Below are 16,607 nucleotides of genomic sequence, written 5' to 3' on the forward strand. Positions count from 1 at the left end.
ATCTTTTACCCTCCACCTTGCCTCTGACTATCAGTTTGCCAATGCGATGTTGCACCAGGATAGAGTTGTTTATTCTTTTAGCCGTCCACGGTATGCGAAGCATCCTTCTCCAACACCACATCGCAAACGCGTCAATCTCGTAATTTTTTCTGAATCTTGATCTCAATTCGCCATTTTATCTGTGTTCTTCATGATTTCTGGCCACATGGAGTATTGCTCGAATTGTTGGGGAACCAGTGCGCTGTGAACTGCTAGATCACTTGGCGTTGCGTAAAGACGTCGTTTCATTGTGTGTCTTCTACCGCATTTATTACGGGGAATGTTCTGAAGAGCTGTTTGAGCTGAGGAATCAGCTCAGCCAGCTCAGCCAATCAGCCGCCGAATTCTACCTTCGTATGACAAGCCACAAATTAGGATACAATACCCACCAACTTTCTTACACATGCAACCAAGCTGTGGAATGAGCTTCCTTGTGCGGTGTTTCCAGGACGATAAGACATGACCTTCAAAAATGCGCGTACACCTTTCTAAAAGGCCAGCACCGCTCATGTAATTCCTCGTGCAAGAGAATGTGGGCGGCAGTGATCAGTTAACATCAGGTGACCCGTACGCTCGTTTGTCGTCCTCTTCCATCCATGTCGTCCATTCCAAAAATGTGGTGTAATAAATTGGTAGGAAATTGTTAGGCGGTTTGGTCATGTACAGAAGATGGGTGAAAGATTGATTGCAAGAATTGATAACGCTAATGTGGATATAAATGTTGGATAAGGTCAAATTAGTACTTTTCAGTGTCCAGGTTGTATGAGAAAGGACCGGTTAGCCAGTCAGGAGCTCCAACATAAGGGAGCATCGAACTTTGCATACAATTTACAAAGTTCGATGCTAGTATAAGAAAGTGAGAACTGGAAGCAGACGAGAGAAAGTGGGGAAAAACAGAGAAGTGTGTTCGTACCGTGGCAAAAGAAAATGCTTAATTCCCCTCCCCCTCTGGAAGATAGACGAGATTGTATGTCAAAGAGGGGCTCGAATCATCGACGATCAAGTCATCTTTAATCAGCTTGATTCTTTGGCATTCCCTGGAGATGTAGGTTCTCTTTGTATCTTCAACCTGGCCTCGCCTTGTGCGCCTACAGTGTAGTGCTGTGCCGTAGTTTTCGCTTATCGTGTTATTGCGTTAATACAAAAGTTATTTTTATGACAGTGAGAGACGAGAGGGCGTTCAGCTGATGGTAATTGATTCGTCCTGTCCATTACAATACAGTGCCGCTCAGGATTTTTGAGAAAACCAAAAATTCTGGGCGACACTACAATTGCGCTCGTCACCTTGAGACATAAGATGTTAAGTCTCATTTGCCCAGTAATTTCACTAGCTACGGCGCCCTTCCGATCAAAACACAATAATGCTTACACATTACTGCTTCACAGCAGAAATAGGCACCGTTGTGGTACTCATATTCTAGCCTGCATCCTATGCAAAAGAGCCTCCCACTGGTTGCGATCCCGTATTATTTTTTTATTTTAATAATGACTGAACGAGTCCATCTATCAGAAGAGTTGTTAGGGCTAATATTAGCAGCCGAATTCCACCATTACGACAAAATGCGAAATTCTACGCGCTTCATGTTGACGTTGGTATTCTACAACGGCGCGTTTTGCACGAAATTTCTCGCCTCGCACACCCACTTCGTGAAATTAATTAGCAGCTGTTTTCCCAACCCGAAACGATTCATGGACCTTCAAACATAGGCATACTTGACCCCTGGTGATACAGATGTTCATGGGCGGTTGTGGTGTAAATCCTGTTTGTTTGCCCCCTCACAAAAAAAAAAAAAGTATGTGTGTACTTATGTATGCACACAAAAAGTTATACTTCTTTGGCCTAACAAAGCAAAAATCATTAAAATGATTTATTCCTCGTGCTATTCTACGTTCTTAGAAAGGACGATTTTGTAAAAATCTTGCAAAGATGGCATTTACAATGAATAATTATTAAATTACGAATACGGCTGTATGGGCTTTAAGCCCGTGCTTGTCCTAATAATGGACGAAGAAACCAAAAAAAAATAACGAATGACGCAAACGTCAGAAAATTTTAGGAATCAACTTCAACCTGTTACTTTTCTGTTACAGTCATAGAATAATACCGCTCAGAACGAAAGTTTCATTCATAGTTCCTGTCAATACAGAAGTAACATTATAAATGTAATTCATGTGTGCGTCACGTACTTACATTCGCCAACACGCACACAGGCAGCCAAATAATGTTGCAAATGAATAGAAATATCCCTAAACCAGTAAATTGTAAGAAATACTAGTTTATATATAATAAGAAAGAAGAAATAAAATATCAATTAATAATTTAATAAAAATATCACGTATTTAATTATTTTTGGAAAAATTTTTGAAGTGTAAGTAAGTAAAGAAGTTCTGCAGAATCATTGTTTTTTGGAACTCGATGAAACGAAAAAAGCGAGACGATAGAGGCGCCGTTCCCAGCTATATCCGAAGTTTTCTAGGGTGCAGAGAACGAATCTGGGATCATTTTTGAAATCCAAGATGGTCGCCGTGTAAAATTATGATTGCAACAATATGGATATCGTATCCGAGGTTATCGAGGGTGCAGAGAACGAATTTGGGACAATTTTTGAAATCCAAGAAGGCCGCCGTGCAATATTATGATTTCAAAACTATGGATATCGTGTCCGGGGTTCTCGAGGGTACAGAGAAAGATTTTGGGATCATTTTTCAATCCAAGATGGCTGTATTGAAAAATTCTTATGGCTATACGTATGCGTGGTGGTTATAGTGATAACCCTAATGCCAAACAAATTATAGACATCTTTCGGAAATTGTTGCGCCACATGGAAGCAAAATCGTTGAAATCATAAATTTGCGCGGCGGCCATCATGGATTTAAAAAATGATGCCAAATTCGTTCTCTGCACCCTCGAGAACCTCGGATTCAATATCAATAGTGTTGAAATCATAAATTTGCACGGCGGCTATCTTGGATTTCAAACATTATCTCAAATTCGTTCACTGCACCCTCGAGAACCTTGGATACGATATCCACAATGTTGAAATTTCAAATTTGCGCGGCGGCCATCTTGGATTTAAAAAAACAAAATGTTACGTACTGAAAATCGTGACGATTTGCTATAAAATTTCTCTCATACGTCGATAAAGAAGTTTCACTTCAATAATATACCGACGTATTGAGAACCTCCTCCTTTTTTGAAGTCGGTTAAAAAGAGTGGCCGTTAATGTTCTCACGAGCTCAACTTTTTCTGAACATATGGTAAATTTAGTCATTTAAAAGAAATATTTATGATGACAATTCAAATCGCTTAGCTTAATCTTAATTGAATTAAGATTAACTCGGGGTATATAGTACTTTCATAGCTGGCAACATATTTTTTAATGGCGTCTGTTTTGTTTACAAAATATTTTGCTGTTTTGAAGATGTATTAGCTTAAATTAAAAGTTATGAAATTGTATTTAGGTGTGAAATCTGATTTTCTTATCATAATTTTTATTATAAGACGCTTTGTGACACCCTTTCGCTGCACAGTAAGTCATTTTTCAATTAAATTTCGCGCACTGATTGTCCTGGAAGTTGACAGAATGACACTGACGCGGCGGGAAACGTATGTGGTCATAAACGACCACATTGACACTGCTTCATTTTGCTTGTGCCTACTCACTTTCTAAGCGTTATTATTCTAAGGTTACAGTGATGTGCGCGCATTTTAAAATGTCACTCTCATAATTATTTCATAGCGCGCCTAAAGACACGAAATCGTAGTTAAAAAGTTAACTCATCACACATGCATATTGATGCAAAATATGCAACCGTATGGATGCGTCCTTAATTAATTATAATTAATGTCAATGATGCAATATTATGTATGTTAGGCAATAAGCAATGTGAATTTGTGCACGCTTACCGCAATTTGTGTTCATGCTTGGTCGTGACTCACAGACCACAAAAAGCACGTTCCATGCTTTTATTCGATATTGTTAAATTGTTGGTGGTATCTGACCTGAGTTTAAATTGGAGCATAAAAAGTGGCCCCTGTAACGTAGTCAAGCCGGTTTCGTATCTCTCGCTCGGTATTCGGAGTTTTATAAATATATAGCATTAATAATACTAGGTCTCAATACAGTACCTACTGGTATCGTTATTATTTTAGTCAATATAAATTTCATGTGTTATATTATATGGTACATTACGTAATATTGTTATTTTTACAAAATTGTTCTTTCTAAAAACGTAGAATAGCACGAGGAATAAATCATTTTAATGATTTTTGCTTCGTTAGGCCAAATAAGTATGACTTCTTGCGTGCATACATAAGTACACACACACTTTACTGTTTTTTTTTAAATTGTAATGTGGAATTCCATTTTGCTCTGTTTGTTATGGTGATGAATCAAAACTCTTATTCAAGCCTTCAACAAATAGGCTGCACATGATGCATTAGGTCTAAGCACTTAACTGGGCAATGCAGCTTAAACAAATACCTCTCAATCCTAGGCCAAAAAAAAAAGAGCGTGTAGATTCTGTAATAGTGTGCAGATGAAACCCCGTTACACATTGTCGCTAAATGTGGTCCTTTAATGAACCACTAGTAATACATAAGCTCACTGCAAAAGATAATAAGAATGAAAAGAATCAATCTTAGCAGCTATAGATATTAACAATTTCGATTATAATAGATCACATTCACACACATATAACCATGGTAATGATATAATACACATTCTGCCAATATTTCATGTGTGTGCTCTAGGGTGGTTCAAGGTCTTTGATAAACATACGGACGGGTACCCGTCGGTTACGGATCTCTAAAAATGGAAAGTCCATACTTTAAGTATACAAGGTCCGTACTTTAAGTGTACAAAGTCCATACTTTAAGTGTACAAATTTCATACTTTAAATGTCCAAAGTCTATACATTAAGTATACAAAGTCCATACTTTAAGTATACAAGGTCCATACTTTAAGTGTACAAAGTCCATACTTTAAGTGTACAAAGTCCATACTTTAAGTGTACAAATTCCATACTTTAAGTGTCCAAAGTCCATACATTAAGTATACAAAGTCCATACTTTAAGTATACAAGGTCCATACTTTAAGTGTACAAAGTCCATACTTTAAGTGTACAAAGTCCATACTTTAACTGTTCAAAGTCCGTTACCAGTGGGAGGCTCCTATGCACAGGATGCCGGCTCTGACTATGGGTACCATAACGGCGCCTATTTACGCCGTGAAGTAGTAATGTGTAAGCATCACTGTTTCGGTCTGAAGGGTGCCGTATCTAGTGAAATTACTGGACAAATTAGACTTAACATCTTATGTCTCAAGATGACGAGGGCAGTTTGCATTGTAACGGGCAGGGCATATCAATTACCATCAGCTGAACGTCCTGCTCGTCTCGTCCCTTATTGTAATAAAAAAAGCAATGAGTAATGTCACTAATACCGACGCTTTTCTGCCAATTACCATTTATAATTAAATATTATTTAGATGACATAATACCACATTACAATGAGACGTACAGAAACCATAATATTGACACCACAATACGATATTATATGTGATATGCTTTCGGCTTTTCTTATTCCTGCAAAAGAATCGGCCCTTGCAGCGCTTAAAGGTGTGGAACGTTTGCAGTTCCACACATACACTGACAAGGACGACAGAGTCCACATCTCTGTCATCCAAGGTCTATACTATAGCTCTGCAGAAGAGCTATGCAAGGCTCTACAAGAACTAGGGTTCAAACCTACCAGGGTTGTCGCCTTTAAGGGCGACGCACTGGTACCAAGGTACCAAGTAACGCTCCCGAAGAGCACAGGCATAGGTGCCTTCAAGAAAATTAAATATATCTGTCACCAATCGGTGCGAATTTATAAATATAAAGCAAATAATAAATACGGCACCATGTGTTCCAGGTGCCAGACATTCGGACATGCAGAACGGATCTGCAACCGGGCCGCCCGCTGCGTCAAGTGCACGGGAGCCCACCTCGCAGCGGAGTGCAACCGGAAGGAGGAGGCTCCAGTCCGGTGCTGCAACTGCGGCGGAGAGCACGCGGCCTCGTACCGCCAGTGCCCCCAACGCCGCATCTACCTTGAGGCCGTCAAGGAGCGCCAGGAGCGCTTCCAGACTCGCCAAAGCGCACCACCCCAGCCCCGCCTGTTCAAATTGAACATGGTGAACCGCCGCGGGTGGAACTCAGTAATGACAGGGAACGCCCCGCCACCGTCAGGCCTTCAGCCACAGGGCCGTCAGCCACCCACAACGCGGTCCACTGCCGGACCGCCGCCCCTCACGGGCACCCAGTCTGGAAGACAAGTCTTCCCAGGCCTTAGGCCCACTGGCCCTATGCCAGGTGTCTTTAAAAGAGTCGAGACAGACTCATCACCCTTTAAAACAACCGAAGAGCCAGAGTCTGAGGAAATGTCAACCCACGAAATTATAAAACTAATTAAAATCGCAGGTCAGCTGAAGCCTCTGCTCCGCCGCAGCATGAGCTACAGGAGCAAATCATCACAGTGTTTGAGTTCCTGAGCATCCATGGATGAAGAGATGGCGACCCCTCCCCCGACTGGCACTGCTCGTCCTCTACGAGGAGCGTCGCTTAACATAAACGGTATTGTGAGTAGGAAAAGAGAACTCATACATTTCCTAGGTACACACAATATCGACATTACACTCATACAAGAAACACACCTCGTACCCACACGACGTTTTTCAATTCCCGGTTACACCTGTTACAGACGTGACGGACAGACAGACAACCGCGCCCGAGGTGGCGTCGCAATTTTTGTTAAGTCAAATATATCGCATCATTCACTTCCACCGGTGGAATATGATATATGCGATATAATGCAATTAGATTAGAGTCTCACCGCGGACAGACACCCATCACAATAGTTAACTTTTATTGCCCTAAGCAAGACAGTAGAATCACGACAGCCATCGCAAAAGCTCTCTCTCTCGGCAACACCTTCATCTGTTCCGGAGTTTTTAACGCCCGCCATAGACACTGGGATTGCAATCGAGCAAATTCCAATGGATCGCGTCTTTTTAATCACTTTGCAGGTCACGAATATAATATTTTAATTCCGGACATAGCGACACACCTCCCCTCCAACCCTAGGCACTCTGCCGCTAAATTACAACTCACCCTTGCCAAAAATATCACAAACGTTACAGACCCACTGACTTATGACGTTATCTCGGACCATTGTCCCATTATTTTCGAAATTAATAGCCTCATCCCGCGCATCTCGCGACCTATCTTTAAATACGGTAATGCTAAATGGGACACTTATAAAAAACATATTAAAGAAGCCCTCCCCTCCCCCGGCTCCTTAAAATTACACCGACCCGAATTAGTGGACAACGCCATACAAACACTGACTGACGCTATAATCAAAGCCCGTAACGCGAACATCCCGACGTTCACACCGAAACAAACAAACTTCCACACGACATAACAAGACTTATCAAACTAAAAAACCAATACCGACATCACGCACAGAGACTTCATACGCGTCGGTTTAACACGATTATTAATTCACTCCAAAACCAAATATCTTTTAAAATAAAATCTCTCACTTCCAACGAATGGAACAAAAAGCTCGAATCGCTTGACACCCGCGACAATTCCCTTTGGCAGTTCGCGAGACGCCTTAAAAACGTACACACCCCTCTACCCTGCTTCAGCACCCCCTCGGGCCCCGCCCGGTCGGACGCTGAAAAGGCCGAGGCCCTAGGTACACACTTTGAGCGACAGCATAGACTCACCGTGGATCTGAGCGACCCCGACACCGAACGCGAGGTGTCGCGGTCTCTAGACCACCTTTACAAAATAAACGGACCGACCACACCTACGCCAGTTGTACCTCGCGAAGTCAAATTAATTTTAAAAACCTGTAAACCGCGAAACGCCCCCAGGCACGACGACATACAGAATATACTTCTAAAACACCTCCCTTCAAAAGCAATAGACACCTTAGTTAATATATTTAATGCGTGCCTCCGTCTAACCTCTGGCTGTTTTCCCTCGTCCTGGAAAATAGCAGTAATCACCGCGATACACAAACCGGGAAAAGACCCCACCTCCCCCGCGAACTACAGACCAATTAGTTTACTTTGCACACAAAGTAAAATATTAGAAATTTTAATTAATAATAGAATAAACTCACTTATAGAATCAAACCTACCTGAGGAACAATTCGGTTTCCGAAGGTCACACGCGACTACTGGCGCGCGTAGTCGAACATATAACACACCAATTTAACTTGAGACACCAGACTGGTATGGTTCTACTCGACCTTGAGAAAGCCTTCGATACCGTCTGGCATGATGCCTTAGTTCACAAATTATTCGAAGCACAAGTCCCCTTTGAATATTGTAGAATAATAAAATCATTCCTTACGAATAGATTTCTTAGAGTTAGAGTCAAAAATAGTTTATCCCCCCCCACATCCAGTAGTAGCAGGTGTTCCACAGTGCTCCATCATCTCACCGAGGGCATTTTTACTCTATATGAGAGACATCCCAAAACCTCCGAACACGGTCCTCGCCCTTATCTGCGCAGCAGTAAGAATATCAAATCTATAGTCGCCCACCTTAATACAGTCCTACATTGTGTAAGCAACTACTTCTATAAGTGGAAGCTTAAAATAAATGACACAAAGACCGAGGCGGTTCTTTTCTCATACAAAACTTCCCGTAAACTCAATCTCTCTTTAAAACCACATATTAATAACCACCCGGTCGAATGGCAGTCACAGGCTAAATACCTAGGACTTATCCTCGACCGGAAACTTTCCTTCAGGCCTCATATTAACTATGCCCGCTCTAAGGCACTTACTACCTTGAGCCTGTTGAGACCCATTTTCTATAGGAATTCCACTCTCTCAACTAGTAACAAGCGTCTACTATACCAGTCCTACATACGCCCGGTCATGACATACGCAAGTCCGGTATGGATTAACACAAATCAAAACAATTATCGTAAACTACAAACTGTGCAAAATAGATCCCTTATAACCATCTACCGGACCCACCCGCGTACAAATCTTAAACGACTATATGTAAAGAAAAACATCCCAACACTAGAACAACAAATACAAGAGGTATCTGAAAGCTTCTACAGAGGGCTACGCCGACTGAAGGACGGAATAAACCCCGCCCTCCGGTCGACTTGTAGTCGTAAGTCACTCACAGAGTACTGCCTCAGCATAAAACGTTATAAACATGCATTACCACATCACAACTGGTCTAATCAGTGAGCTCTAGCTCACAGAACACTAGCGTATACACACACACATTCACGCACACAGAGTTCTAGCTAGGTCTGAATAAATGTAAAACCAATATATTGTAAATTGGTTTAGTTATACGAATTAAATAACGGCGAAAACTGGCCTCCTATTATATACTCCTATATCCCTCTCCCTCCTTCCCAAGATAACCCCCCCCCCCCCCAACCCAAACCCCTCTTATATTTATATATGTATGTATACATATCTATGTATTTATTTACCTTACTTTTTAAGTTAGTTTTAAGTTCTAGTCATTAGTCTTAAGTTAGGTTAAGTGATAGGTTACGATTAATATTACGTTTCCTGGATTCCCCCCCTACCAACCTCATGTATTAGTTTTTAAGCATAATAAAGTTTTATCCCTCAATACGTAGGATAGGGTTGTATTGTAGAAATAAGTTTTCTGATACCTACATATATAAGGCTTAATTGTAAATTGCTTTAATAAGTAGATTTTAGTAATTTTGTATTTATACTTTAAGATCAAAAATAGAAATTTGGAATTTGATTTTTTTTTCTTTTCTTATTTCCCACCATACCTGTGACCAAGCACCAATGGCTACATCGATTCATTTCGTTGTAGACTATGTCAGCGATACGGCGTGACTAGTTCACTTAGATAGATATATAGTTATAGATATATTTATTTATTTATTTAACCAATAAAGCCTTACGGAGTGATCTATTGCATTTTATTTATGTCTTAAGGTATATTGTTATGGGGCAGTGCAGCCGATATTAATAACATCTTTGTGCTACAGAAGAGGTCACAAGCACATTAGGGATTTGCAAGAAACTGTGACAATCATAATGTCAACACGAGGAACAAACATAAACTTGTTATGCCTACGACTCGTTAAAATCGAGTTATTAAGTCTTTTATTGGGCGATGTATCTGCTTTTACAATATGATCTCAGAAAATGTACAAAGCAAATGTGTTACGAAATTTAAAACAATTGCTAAAGAACGTTTGTGTGGGAAAGGTTATTATAACATAAATGATTTTCTTATGGGAATGAAGCGGACACCCTCAGACTCATTAATAATATGCTGAATTTCTTGCGCGCCCGTTCTTCTTAAGTCTGAGACAGATTATTTTGAATGGGTGGTAGTTTTTGACGTTCAGTTCCCTTCCAGTAAACCCTGGCTCTTGCCGTAAATACAAGCTACACTATTTATTGGCTTAAGATACATTCCATCTCAGCAAGAGTAATATAATGAAATTCAAATTAAAGTTGACATTTATAGAGGAAAGGGGGTGAGGAGAACAGTAATTTTGCAATGTCAAAGTCATTACTTAAAACTAATAGGTATGTTCCGATATGCACTGCGACCACTGCACAGTGTGACGTCAATTTAGTATACTGTGAAGCCGTTCCATTATAGCCAGTTATACTGGGTACTATTTAAAACGGAACGCAATCCCGTGTACTGTCAGCCGCATTTTTTGACGCAGCATTCAAATGATTGTATTAAAGTTTTGTAGTTCATTAAAAAAAACTTTTGTTGGAGTACTGTAAAAATATTAGGCGTAAACGTAGGCACTCGAGTGGTCTTGAATGATCACGTGATCAAAGTACTGCGAGTACCTTACCTCGAAAACGACAAAGCTCACAGTAGAATATGGCGGCGATTTATGACGTCATATATTTCCCTTGGGTACTGCGGCAGTATACTGGCAGACCACAACGGAACGAATTTTTCTACAGTGATAGCTCTGTGCAGTGTGCAGTGCTCGCAGTGCATATCGGAACATACCCAATGTCGACTCGACACATTTTTTTTTAATTTGATGAAAGCGATGCAGTCTCTAACAATTTACATTATTCATTAACTACCTGTAGATAATCGAAGTCAATCATAATGACACTTTCTTTATGAATAAACTCGATATCGCTTTGATAAATAAGGTAATTGCTATGGAGTTAATCACGCGGAAAGTAGATTAGAGTCGTTGTTACATTTTTGAAATCGATTTGATTTTTATGATGTAACATTATTTTAATTAAAATGTTCGGTACATTAAGTAAGCTAATGAGATTCAGAATTTTTTAATTGCTTCGTTAATATTGTTAATAATGTAATTATCTGTACATAACGATATAATAATGTGTACAAGTTCTTTATTTGCATCAACTTGTAGGTAATTTGCATAAGTTTTCTGATAGTGTGAACTAGTTAGTGTAGACAGTCTCTCAAAGAAAAATTTAAAGAAATAAATATTATGTGTTCATTGTCAGTACATTTATGAAAATTTAATATATGTTCACAAAAATCGTCACCTTTTTGCTCTTAATAGTGATTTTCATTATTATAACACTAGAAATAAGGGATTGCTTGTAACTAATTCTAGTAGGCTGACTGTAATTATTACAGATACCTAATTTGTTACAACAATCATTTTATATAACTGATTGTTCCGGCTCATCGCCGAAATGATTAATTATGATAGTACTGTTCCCTGGCACATAGATAATATTATAAGAAGTAACTTGAACCCTACTTATAAGGTTCCGCGGAACAAACCTTAAATTCATAAGAGTGTGAAAATACAAAATTCACCCCGACAAAGCTATAGCGGGCGAAAAATTAACATATTATTTGAAAAATATTAGCGGGAATATTATTTGATTTGAGAAACTAAAGCAAGCAAGCTGGCACAGACAAGGGTTGTGCACCATCGTACAAAATATAACATTTTGCACTTTTGACAAATTTCGGTCTTGAATTATTTGTGGAAGTCCAGAGAAGGTTTAAAAGGTGAATAAATAGGAAAATGCTGCTAAATTAAATTAAAACAACAAATTTGTTTTTCCTTTGATGTGTCCATACATAATTTCTATAAGAGAATTTATTGACGCACGGTTTGACAGTTCTGCTGTGAAACCATTTCATTACGACAGCAGGGTGCATATTTTACGAAGTAATTTTTGATTTTATGATATACTATTGACAAATTCATCTAATAACATTATTTTATTTATTATATACAGAACAACGTCTGTCGGGTCAGCTAGTAATAAATAAATAAAATATTTGGAACAATTTGACAGAACTAATACTAATAATTTTTAGAGCTTATGCGTTTGTCATGGCGACTTGCAGCTATTGTTCAAGGTGAATAGTGTTACAAACCCTATTATATAAAAGAAAAGAGAGTTTATGACACTTTGACATTATGTAAACGTCATCTTGTTGAAAATATACTTCTTTTGCAATGATGTTCTATACATATAGACAATGCACCTCATACAAAATCAAAGCCGAAATATTATGGCACATGCCACAAATGTCAATAGGCAGCAATGTCAACACTTTTGGAACTTCAGCTGCGTATTTTAAATTTAGAACCCGATTTGGACAGTGACATTAGTGGAGTAGCAGTTAGGTATTTTTTTAAACCGAGACGAAAAAGAGGGTATAAGTTTTACGTTCGTCAGTCTGTACCTATTTTCCGATCAAGATCTTTTCAGTCGGAGGTTTTATACGTTTTTAATAAAAAATCACACTCACATTATAAAGGGGAAAGTTTGTTTGTTTATTTATTGGCTTGTGTTTATATTTGTTACTTCTTTACGTTCTAAAGGGATTTGGATTTAATAAGTTAAGGTAACCCTTAATGAGAGAAACTAATACTCAAGCATAATATTTTTATTTACATAAATTAATTAGTTAAAGTTGTTGCGCACATACTTATAGCAAATTTAAGACTTTTATGGTTTTCTCATAGTTGCCATTGTCAGATCTGGACCAAATTGCAGTGGAACCATACGGGAAGCAGCAGCCTTAACATAAAACTCAAAAAATTATAAAATCGTTTCACCCAGTCGAAAGTTCTGAGGTAATAAACATAAAAAAAATATAGCGAAGATTTGAGAACCTCCTCCTTTTTTGAAGTCGGTTAAAAAGAGCGACTCTATTGTTTTCATTTCTGACTGTGTCCCATTCTGACAAGCGGGTCTTGTCTGGGGACTTGTCATTAATTGTACCATATTTAATGAAAAAATATTCGTATTACCTATTAATTAAATTACTTACGCTTTTTGCATATCAATCTTATATAAATAAACTAACCTTACCGATGATTTGTCACACCATCCTTTTTTTGAGTCGTTAATGTATTATTTAAGCACTTTTTTTAGCACACTAGCGCACTTTAGGCTTGTTGATTGACACACGACTAAGGAGAAAAGTATGCTTACATTGTCTTTAAGCACACTTTTGCCGGTATATTATCAGACTGCGAATAATATGTCCATATGTATGGAACGTCTTTGTTCGTTTGACTTGTTAGAGAAACAATATCAGAGTGAATTTTTATGCGCGTGCACACTATTTTTCTTTCTACAAACGTTAAATAGCACGAGGAATAACATTTTTAAGGTTTTTTGTTTAGTCACTTCAAATAACTACTTGCATGCGTACATTAGTACACACACACTTTTATTTTTAGCTGCAATAGTAGTTTAGTAATTTATGGGGTTTGATTGTGTTATTCAACGTTTTATTAAAATATTTCAAATTTTTGAATCTGAATAATTGTAAGTCAAATTGAAAACAAGAATGGAACTCGCTCGTCCGTTACCTTCAATTTAACCACCCAGGTTTGACAAACGCATTATTTTCAGTTATCATAATCATGAGAGAGTGCCTTAAACATTAACCCCCTTATTCATAATGGTCCGTAAACTTAAAACAGCCGCTAAAGAGTGTTTTTTCTCATTCTGACTTAGGTCAATAGAAAAAGACAGAGTGAGAATTAGCAATGCTTCAACTTAGCAGACTATTATGAATAATGGGGTTAATTAAAAAGTGTGTTTGTACTTATGTATTCATGCAAGAATTTATACTTATTTGGCGTTACAAAGCAAAAATCCTTAAAAATTATTTATTCCTCCTGCTATTCTACGTTTGTAGAAAGAACAATATTGTAAAAATCTTGCAACGATGGCTTTGACAATTAATTATTAAATAACGAATACGGCTGTACGGGCTTGAACCCTTTGCCTATCCTAATAATGGACGAAAAACCAAAAAAAAATTACGAATGTCGCAAACGTCAGAAAATTTTAGGAACCAACTTCACCTGTTACTTTTGTGTAACAGTGATGCGCGCGCATCTTTCACTCTCATCATTTTTTCATAACGCGTCTCAAGAAGCATAACTTCAAAAATATTTCAAATTTGAATCTAAATATATCTTAAGTTGAACAGAAAACAGTAATGGAACCCACTGGTAAATTAAAAGGTATAATAATTATACTAATTATTAGTACAATGTAACTACTCAGATTTGCCAGACCATTTTAACTTATGATCACAATTACGAGAAAGTGATAGAAGAACTATTACCATCATTTGTGAAACATGTTTTCATCGTAAACAGAGTATGTCGTAATAATTGCAAGCGACGGAAAAAATATACGATTTCCCATCCGCATTGGTACTCACAATTCATTTGTTATTTATTCAATTGTTCACGATTGCCAAACAATCCTAGCGGCCTTCTAATACCTATCTACACTGACTTAAAGCAAGTTACAATACCAACATTTTAACACAATAACATTTCATTCTAATATTTTAAATATGAAAGTAACCGATGTAAGTAGCCGATTTTGGTGAAATTTAGTAGGTATGTAGACTTCTCGTGACAGGCAACGTCATGCTCGCTTAATAGTCACTGCTTGTGGAGGCGACGTGGGGCGGGTTCCTTCCTTACAATATTGTCGAGGGAGGCGATGGCTGGTCCATGCGTCATGCTCGTGAACGGGTGCTATTTGTGGTGGCTGGATGATTCTGTTAACGGGAGGTAACATATATTATATATTTTATTTGATAAAAGACTCTTATAATGCCTTTATTTATTTACGGTATGTGTGGATTAATGTATCTACTGTACTCAATAACTCTTATGTTTTTAATTATTATTTTACTTTTTTTTGACCTACTCGAGTAAGCCATTAAATTTTGACGTTTGAGTATTTTTGTTGCATCACTCTGCATATATTGTAATTGAAATGATTTGTAAATTGCATTTAAAATAAGAAATTGTAATAAATAATCAGTTTTGAAAAGAGCAACCTTAGAGTTTCTCGCTCGTTCTTCTCTAAAGAAATATGCCTTCCGAATGTCCTGTATGAAAAAAAAGACATTTTTCAAGTGTTATATGATTTACCTATGAGATATTTTTTTTTACATCCGACAAAAATAATCGCAAAATTTGAAACAGTCCGACACATAATTCTTCCTTCGCATTCAATTTCAATATTTTGTTACGATTGGTTTAATTTGGGGGAGAAAAATGTCGGGAACGAAACCATGATATTTAAATCTTGCACTGAGGATTTTTAGTCGGAGCTGCAGTGGTCCTTTTAATAATAATACTTAATAATACTTAATAATATTTATTTGTGAAAAATGCCACCATTTTTTTTTAAAAACAATATATATGAACAATTAACATTATATGAAAAAAAGAAAAAATAATAATAGCTGGCACCGTCTCGCTTTTTCGTTTCATTGAGTTTCAAATCACAACGATTCTAAAGAAGTTTCAATCCAATAAAACAATACGTAATATAAATATAATGCAATACATAGAAATAGATTAATATAAAATAGTATGTAATGTTATTGCCACTCCCTATAAGAAATAATAGATATAAATCATTTTTAGTACTTCAAAATGAACGAAATTAAAAAATACGACAAACGTTGGTATTGTATCTGCCAACTTCATCTGACAGCTGTCAAAACTGTCATATTGACAACAAAAACAATATGGCGCGTGACCGAAAATCGTGGCGATTTGCTATAAAATCTCTCTCATGCGTCGATAAAGAAGTTTCACTTCAATAATACAAATAGTCCAGTCATTATAGTATGTTCACCTCGGAATTCGAAATACCCAGCTGTAAGTCTGTGATTACTTGTATATTGACACCCTAAAAGTTGTCTCAAAACCTAAATATGGTAGGGTGTAAGCAACTATTAAATTTCAAGGTCAAAGGTCACAAAAATCGCGTCCGTCACTTTAAAGGCGACACTAAATGCTAGCGACCTTGAGCGATATAAATTCACGGCTGCCGGCTAGCCATCTATGTAACAACGCCAATATTTTCAAAATTCTTGCGTGGAAAACAGTTTATATGCTTACAATCCTCGTTATTCACTACTTATCTGAATAAACGAACCTACACAAAAAAGTACAAGCTATAAGAATAACTTTTCTGAAAGAAGTACCAAAAAATGCGTCACGCC

The 16,607-nt window shown here is 37.8% G+C and overlaps 1 protein-coding gene across 1 annotated transcript in view; it reads right to left on the reverse strand.

Annotated features, from left to right (window-relative positions):
* Window positions 1-16,607, reverse strand: part of LOC126977458 (protein smoothened) — a 599,797-nt gene that overhangs the window by 531,645 nt on the left and 51,545 nt on the right. The gene's annotated exons all lie outside the window — the stretch shown is intronic.

Source organism: Leptidea sinapis, chromosome 45, assembly GCF_905404315.1.
Source record: "Leptidea sinapis chromosome 45, ilLepSina1.1, whole genome shotgun sequence".
In the NCBI taxonomy this organism is placed as follows: Eukaryota; Metazoa; Arthropoda; class Insecta; order Lepidoptera; family Pieridae; genus Leptidea; species Leptidea sinapis.